Genomic DNA, 9,019 nt, shown 5'->3' with positions numbered 1-9,019 from the left:
TCTTTAAACATATCACAATACCTTTCTTGAGTTAAATATTATCTAATGGCTTTAAGAAGTTATGGTAATGTTCATCAGTTATAGAGTGTGGGTTTGTGTGTGTGTGTGAGAGTGTATTTTGAAGAGGGCTTTGGTGGTTGGGATGGTGAGGGTGGTGGGTGTTGTGTGTGGGGAGGGGGGGGGGAAGTAAAAGAGTGTTCATTACACGATTTCTCCTGTTGTTTGTAACAATCACACCTGGTATAGCTATTTCGAGTGGCAAATACAAACTGCAAAAAAAAAACATCTATATCATTGCCAACGGCCATATCACGATGAACACACCGGTTCTCGTCCGATCACCGAAGTTAAGCATCGTCGAGCGTGGTTAGTACTTAGATGGGTGACCGCTTGGGAACACCACGTGCCGTTGGCACTACTATTTTGCACCCTACAGAAAAAAATTTTTTTTTAAAAATTTCAATTTTAAATTTTTTTTTCCCCCACAATCACCACATTTCCCCCCCCCCCCCCCTAACACACACACTCACTCTCTCTCAATCAATCAATCAATCAATCAATCAATCAATCAATCAATCACTCACTCACTCACTCACTCACTCACCCACCCAGTAGCTGTGAATCTTTGCATGTGTATACCTCATACAAAATTCAAAGTGAAAAAATAAATATATAAGTGTATATGTATGTATGTATGTATGTATGTATGTATGTATATATGTATATATATATATATATATATATATATATATATATATATATATAAACACACACACACACACCTATTTTGAAGTTTCTCTGTTTCAGTGGGCAGTTATGTATAATAATGAGAGATTCAAAAAGACGTTGATAACAATGTCATCAATGCCTGTTTAGTGTGCTCATTTGTTGGATGGTCGGCAGCAATACTAGAGGTGGTACAGCTGTAACCTGTAAAATTGTACCTGCAATGTGTTGTGTATGGAAAAAAATAAAAATTATATCATCTAAATTTTTGTTATCCAACAATAACCTTCCCATCAATGCATGATGTCACAGTAGCCATAGCTCTACTCTTTCTGCCATATAACATTGGGGGAAAAAAAAAAAAAAAGGAGCTATTAGAATAATAACAAAAGATAAAAAATCATCTAACTGCAGACCAAAATTCAAAAAACTTAAAGTCCTGACTGCCATAAATGAATACGTTCTAGAAACTTTTTATTCATTCTTAAGAAAAAGAAGAAAAAAAAAATTATTATTTTTTTTTTTTTTTTTTTTTTTTAGATATTCGCACATAGGTATAACACCAGAAATGCTAGTAAATTGAGGATAGTTGAACATAACACTAGGCGATTTGAAAATGGACTAAATTACTTGGGAGTAAAACTTTACAACTTAATATCACAGAAAATAACTAAAACAATTTACCAGTATTAAAAAAAAAAACAGTAAAAAAAATTCTTCTAGAATATCCTACCTACCCTCTGAAGCTATTCTTTAATTTGATTGATAATAGAGAAATTGAACTGTTAATTTGTTGAATGGACTTGTGATAACAGCTGCTTCATGTTTTGCATAAAGTTAAATTGTGTAACATGTTATGTATTTTTTTTTTTTGAAATTTTTTTTCTTGGTAACTTGCATCATGTAAATATTAATTGTCTGCACATACATGTTCTATATCCCGGAGCCTTGACTCCACGTGGGATCAACAGAACAAAAATACAAAAAAAAAAAAAAATCCAGCTCACTAATCTAGGTGCATTTTGCTAACAATATTTGGAATATATATATATTTTTTTTTTGTGTAACATGCAAATTCTGTATTATTCTGCACACATTATTTATAATCTTCTATCATTTTCTTAGATAATAACTATTAATTCATAAAATAGATTGTGTGTGCATAACCTCCTGGAAACATTTGCACTTACCTCCTACTTTACTTTTTCATTTAAGCAATCCTATTCGCATGTATACACTTAGGTTGCAGCATCGAAATTGTGTAAAATTCAAAGTGTGTATTGCCTGAAAAAAAAAAAAAAAAAAAAAAAGACATACCAAATATTTGCATACAGCGACACACTACATATTTGCACACAGTGGAGTTTTGCGGTAATTAACCTAGCACAATTTACCACACGCAATCACACGCCCGCGATGAGATAACACACTCGCTGTTTTCCTGTTGACCGGCACGAGGAGTAAGAAAAATTGATATTTACACGAGCACACACTCCCACACTAGTCACAACGTCGGTCATCAAGTTGTGTTGAAAATTCCTGTAGCCTCTGTTTTCCCAAATGATTTCACTTAAAATTTCATTTAACAAGACCATAAACAAATTTACAATACTAATTTCTTAAACAAACACTTCAGCGAACAAGTGACTGTCGCATTCATTACAAAGCTTACAACTTAACAGATGTTTCCGATGTGAAATAAAATAAGAAAATGTTTTACAACCAACCTAGAACATTTAGTCAAAACGTTTTTGTCCTGGTTTATGATTATTTTCCGTGACATGAATGTTTCAAAACTAATAAAAATACGAATGCAGCCAAATATAATGAAGTTAGCACATAAAAGACGACTTAAAATATTTCATTTTTCGAGAATTGGCAGAGCAAGAACGCACAGGTCCAACGGAAATTTCTTTAAAGATAAACGACCATCGGACAAAAACACCCCCTCCCCTCATCCTCAAAAATACGTGAATAATATACTTTTTCAATTATATTTTTATCGTTTTTTTTTTTTTTTTTTTTAATATACTCATTAAAACTTCAAAATAAGCAGGTACTCGTGTGTTTTTCTCTCTACAATGTACCTGATCTCGGTGCGTAAACCTACATCATTTAGAGATGGAATTAATGTACACATACAAGTAAAATTTTGTTCCATTGTAAAATTGAGAGAAAGAAGGTTTTCCAAACGCATTAAGTATGGAGACTTTAAATAAGATTACGAGCTTATAAATGTTTGCAACGAAATAAAGTGACCATGTATCTGCAATTTCAAAAATATTTTTGCTCTGCTAACCTCACATGCAAGCAAGTAAAAATAACCTCACAACTTACTTACCTCTCTCAATTTCGCAGTACCAAAACATAGAAGGGATAAATAGGATAGTTTTTATTCGAAATCCTGCAAGAGTTTTAATTTTTATTAAAATATTTCTCCAATGTAGCATGTGTGTGGAATACTTCATCAGCAACTTGCATCTGCACCTTGAGTGAATTGAAGGGCAGCCAGTTTTAAAAGCTAAACAGAAACTGCACTCTTGAGAATGCATCAGATCCAAGTGAAATGCTTGTTGTGTGTACAGTTAAAAGTTTTATTATTCACACAATGAAAATGTAAACAAAATTTACTCACAATAATAATCACATCATCCTTGGAGGTGCACGAAGAAAGCCATTCCAGGTGGCACTGAACAAGGTGATTTGCTAGTGCTTCCACAGCAAACAGCCTTCATGAAATTATCTCCACATTTTCAGCATACTATACACTAAAGTATACCTAAGTTAATTTAACCATTTTCAAGTGATTCCAGCACAAATTACGTATTTGATTCCTTGAATAACATCTGCAAATGAAAAGTTCCCTGTTTGGTGTAGCAGTAAATTTAAACAGCTCGCAGTGCAAATTAAACAGTGCAGCTGCCATAAAAAAATTACACTATTAGTGGAACTGCCCATTATGTCATCGTAGACTGCTGACATTTAGAAAACATTGAAAAATCAGTGCTAAAGAAGCCCTACATTACTTTCGCTGTCCAAAGTGCGCTGCTCCCTACGTGAGCAAGGCATCGAGAATTTTCTGAACCGTCCGCAACCAGAAAATTGGGTAACCAGATATTTGCAGAGAGAAAAATTTTATTTTCACTTTGCTCTTGCATTCTGTAGGATCAGTCTCGTCATGGCAGATACCGCAGCAGCGACTGCAGCACCAGCTGTTGCCCCATCACAGGCAGCTTCCCCGAAGAAAGGCAAGGCTGCGTCGAAGAAGCCACGAGCCAAGCCCGCGCACCCGCGCACATCTGAAATGGTGGCCTCTGCGATCAAGAGCCTCAAGGAAAGGGGCGGCTCATCACTGCAAGCCATCAAGAAATACGTCGCCTCTACCTACAAAGTAGATGCGGAAAAGCTGGCACCTTTCATCAAGAAATACTTGAAGGCAGCAGTGGCTAGCGGCGAGCTTGTCCAAACCAAAGGCAAGGGTGCGTCTGGCTCCTTCAAGCTGGCTTCAGGGACCACCGGTGCTCCGGACCAGCCCAAGGCTCCAAGCGGCAAGCGTGGTGCAGCTGCCCCTAAGGAAAAGAAGCGATCCGTAGCCAAGAAGGCAGCGGTGGGCAAGAAACCAGTCAAGAAGACTCCGCCTACAGCAGAAAAGAAAAAAAAGGCAGCAGCTGCAACCCCCAAGCCCAAGAAGGCACCTTCAAAGGCAAAAAAGGTGTCCAAACCTCCCACGAAGAAACCCCGTGCTCCAAAGCCAAAGAAGGTTGCCCCAAAGAGCAAGTCGCCCAAGAAAGCAGCCCCAAAGCGGAAATGAAGATGCCAGCAGGACCGCTGGCACTTTCTGTGGCACTGTACCACCTTATCGGCCCTTCTAAGGGCCAACAATACTAGTCATGAAGGTATCAGTTGTTGCAATCATTGCCTCCTATAGCCACACCTCTGCCGTTAGGTAAAATTCTGGTTAAAAAATTTCTTATGGTATTTGAAGCGGGGGAAATAAATAAATAAATAAAGAAATTTATCAATTACATTGTGTGTATAGTTTAGGTGCAAAATTATTTAAAGTTTTTAAGCAGGAAAACGTCTTACAAACATCTCACTCTTATTTCAGCATATATATATATATACACATATATACACACACACACACACATATTTTTTTTGTAAGGATTAGGTCTCAGGGTATTAATGGTGAACTTTATGCTGCTGCTGCTGCTGCTGCTGCTGATGGTGCTGCTACTGCAGACAGGCACTGTTTGAAGAGTTTTTATTTCCTATGCAGAATACATTGCATTGTGTGCAAATCTTTTGTGTACAATATAAACAACCACCTCAAAACACAGACACTATAACTGTGTTTTTCCAAATTCTTATTAATGTAATATATTATTGGCTGGGTAAAGGTCAACGACAGCTAATAGGTACAAAAAGCCAGACAACTGTTTTCCTTTCAAATTTGACAGTTATTTTTAGCCCTAATAAGGGCTGTTTTTTTTTTTTTTTTTCCCCCTTGCAAAAAAAAATGGCAAGGAACTCAAGCACGCTCGCCACGGATACGCCGGGCAAGCTGGATGTCCTTGGGCATGATGGTGACCCTCTTGGCGTGGATGGCGCACAAATTGGTGTCCTCGAAGAGCCCCACCAGGTAAGCCTCGCTGGCCTCCTGCAGCGCCATGACGGCCGAGCTCTGGAAGCGCAAGTCTGTCTTGAAGTCCTGGGCGATCTCTCGCACCAGGCGCTGGAAGGGCAGCTTGCGGATAAGCAGCTCGGTACTTTTCTGGTAGCGCCTGATTTCTCGCAGCGCGACAGTGCCAGGGCGGTAGCGATGTGGCTTCTTCACTCCCCCCGTGGCCGGCGCGCTCTTGCGAGCCGCCTTGGTGGCCAGCTGCTTGCGCGGCGCTTTGCCTCCAGTAGATTTACGAGCCGTCTGCTTCGTGCGCGCCATCGTGGTCCGTCTGCGCGTGCTGTAAAAATTTCAACAGTTTTGTTAAAGCTGTGGTGCACTGCGATTGGCCCGGCATCTCCATTGGCTGGCGAGAACAGCCAATCACAGCACAGAAGTCGATCCATAGAAACTAACGACAGAGGCGGCCGAGCAGCACTTCCATCACAGCTACCGAGTCGAGAGCATCGTCGGAGTGCGGCCCTGCCTCCTCTCTGCGCATCGCTTCGATTCTTAGCTCGCGGACACAAGAGTGACAGCCGGCCTGAGGGAAGTTATAAATCCCGAACGGCCACCTCGAGCCTAGCCCGTTTGGGTCAGCGGCGAGTCCTCTTACAGCGTAATAGATTTACAACACTTTCTTCAGACTGCCCCTAAAGAACACCGAACACAGGACACACCCGTGGCTTCCTGCCCCTCCCGCGACCGGGCCTTAGGGCCGGCCCTGAGGGGGGTTGGCGGAATGAGCGAGCAGGGACCCCCAGCCAAGTCCATGCCAGACAAAACACCACCCGGCGCAGCCTATCCTGGCGGCAGTTTTCAGTCCGTTAGGCACGGCACCATAAATTTAATCGTTTCCTCCCAGGACAACACGGACGCAACCATGGACACAGGCACATACCCCGACTCAGACTGCGATTCTGTTACCTCCAGGACCTCGGTTAATTCCATGACAGTATCAGCGGAATTGTACGCAGCATTTTTACGAGACAGTGCAAGGATGGACAGGGAGCACCCCGAGAATACCCAAGGATGGCAACACGAAACCAAAAGACAACGGAAAATTCCGCAGGCGACCACGCCGCGGCCCCTTGCGGTCTCGAACCGTTACGAGCCGCTCGCTGACACAGCGGGCCCCCCCTCCACCCCCACGGCAGGGTCAGCTCTAGATTCAACATCTCCCGCAACTCAGTCCACACACGGCGCTACTACACGTGAGCCTGCATCCGCAGTTGCGACCGCACAGAATTTTTCATCACCGAACATTGCAGGCCCCACAGGCACACAGGGCACAGCAGCACAGCCTGCCACCCCGCGCGCCAAGCGAATTAACAAGCACGCTCTGAGGCTGGTAGTACCTGATACCAGTCTTTACAACCAGCTCGTCACTCGCGTGCGAGCCTTGGCCCCTGGCGGCGCACAACTAGCCCTTGTGCGGGAGGGGCTTCAGATCGCGTGCGAGACCGAGCAGGCATACCACCTGATTAAACAGTATCTTGAATCGGCCCCTATACCATTCTACACCTTCAGCACGGCCTCAGAGCTGCCACAAAAAGTGGTAATTAAAATGCCAAAGCAGACTCCCACAGCCGCAATCAAAGAGGACCTCGAGGCGCGCGGGTATTCAGTCCTGGACGTTTACCAATTCAAGGCACGAACCACTGACCCTGTCGACCCAACTCACTCCTGGGAGGAGCCCCTTCCCCGCTTCTGCGTAACGGCTAGCAAGAACGACACCCTGCCGCCTCTCACGACACTATCTGTGATCAACATGACGAGAGTAGTCGTTACTCAGTATAAAAAACGAGTATCTGATGTCGCCCAGTGCAAAAACTGCTGGCAGTTTTCGCACACCAAAAACTTCTGCCGCCTGGCGACACGTTGTCAACACTGCGCCGGGCCCCATACTCACGCCGCCTGTCCACATCTCGATAAAAACCCTAATTGCGCAAATTGCAAAGGGAAAGGTATTCATGAGGGAAATTCAAAACTCTGCCCAATATACCTCAACCTAGTCCAGGCCAGACAGGATTCCGCAAACTTGCGAGTTGAAAAACTAAAACAGAATGTCCCTCAAGTCTCGCCAGCCAGCTTCCCATTCCTCTCGACAGCTCCACCTTCAAGACCAGTTCAGACCACATTCTCCTACGCACAGGCGGCTAAAAACAGCACAAAATCTGGCGATCCCGCAGCTCGCCTCTCCAATCCCCGCCCCACCCCCGATCCATCCTCTCGCGACGACTGTAGTGGCATCCCGTCTGCACTTTCTGACCTTCAGGACCTACTAAAATTCCTCCGAGAAACCAACTTTGCCTCCTTCATGTCACACCTCAAACCATACATGCTCCTCGCCAACACAGTCTCCGATCCTTCTATGAAAACCCTCCTGCTCGTTCAGGCCCTGACGACCTTCACGGGCTGCGAATAAGGTCGCAATTGCCAGGACAACACCAAAACTACCTGTCCCCAAGCCACGGGAATCCAGCATCGCGTGTTAAACTCACAGCAAACACCGCGGCCGGCCCGCAGAGCGGACTGCGCTGTGATTGGCTAGAGCCAAATACCACCAGCCAACCAGAGCGAAGCACCGACTTCGCCACTATCAGCCAGTTTTTTCACCACAATACTCGCGGTATTTTTCTCGTACCAACACATAAATAACCAAATAAATTCATACACAACCAATTAATAAAATTAAAATTAATATTATTAAATTCCGCAAAAGTTTAAAAAAAAAAAAAAAAAAAAAAAAAAAAAAAAAAAAAAAAATAAAATCTAAGCAGAGAAAAACTGTGCAAATAATTGGCCAGAGCCAATGTCCCTACACAACGAACGAAGCACCGACCTCGTCACAGCCAAGCCATGAAATTAATTTAAAGCCAACACCAATTAATTAATTAATTATTAATTAATTAATTAATTCATTACTTGCTCATTATTTTATTTTGGAGACCAGGACGCATTCCCCGACCACCGACTAGCTTGAAAATAACACTTTCGGCCTAATGTTTAAATTCACCCATTCTATTAAAATAAAGACCCACGATTTTTCTAAATTACCGACCGTCTTAGGGCAAATGCGCAGGGGGGGTAAACCTGCGTTCGACCTCATCCTTAGTGGGCAAAGGGGGGTAGAAAACCAAAAGGAAACCCGGGGGAAAAATGGCAACATTTTTCCTCTGTATCGAAGACCAGCTGGGAGTGTGCTCGCTTCCAGCAACCATCACAAACTTGACAAGAGGGGGAGGGGGTTCATTCCTTCTTCCTCCTCACAAAAATGTATGATGACAAAAAGGGAGGACAAGAGCCCCTAAAAAGGCTTGTACCTCCCCCGCACTGAGGGGCTTCGCCCCAGTGATGAAAAGCGGCGGCCGAGCAGCAGATTCAACCTAGCCTCCGAGCTGATCGGACGTCGGAGTGCGGCCTTGCCTCTTCGCTTCGCGTCGCGTCACCAGTAGCTCGTGGACACATGACTGGCAGCCGACCCGGGGAAGATTTTTAAATTCCTTAAGGGTCACCTCGAGCCTAGCCTGTTAAGGTCAGCGGCGAGCCAGTCATCCAGCGTATAGGGACACACGTTTAATAGTTTAACTGCACACAACACAGGTTTTTCAGTGGAGTTCCGTCTCTCCG

The 9,019-nt window shown here is 43.6% G+C and overlaps 1 non-coding gene across 1 annotated transcript; it reads left to right on the top strand.

The window, feature by feature from the left end:
- The first annotated feature begins 296 nt into the window (after nt 1–296).
- LOC134544255 (5S ribosomal RNA) lies at nt 297–415 on the top strand. The gene has a single exon (XR_010077645.1). It is a non-coding gene; the product is annotated as a 5S ribosomal RNA (ribosomal RNA).
- The last annotated feature ends 8,604 nt before the right edge of the window (nt 416–9,019 follow it).

Source organism: Bacillus rossius, unplaced genomic scaffold (assembly GCF_032445375.1).
Source record: "Bacillus rossius redtenbacheri isolate Brsri unplaced genomic scaffold, Brsri_v3 Brsri_v3_scf35, whole genome shotgun sequence".
Taxonomy (NCBI): Eukaryota; Metazoa; Arthropoda; class Insecta; order Phasmatodea; family Bacillidae; genus Bacillus; species Bacillus rossius.
Note: the sequence above shows the minus strand (reverse complement) of the source record. Positions and strands in the feature narration are given on the sequence as shown.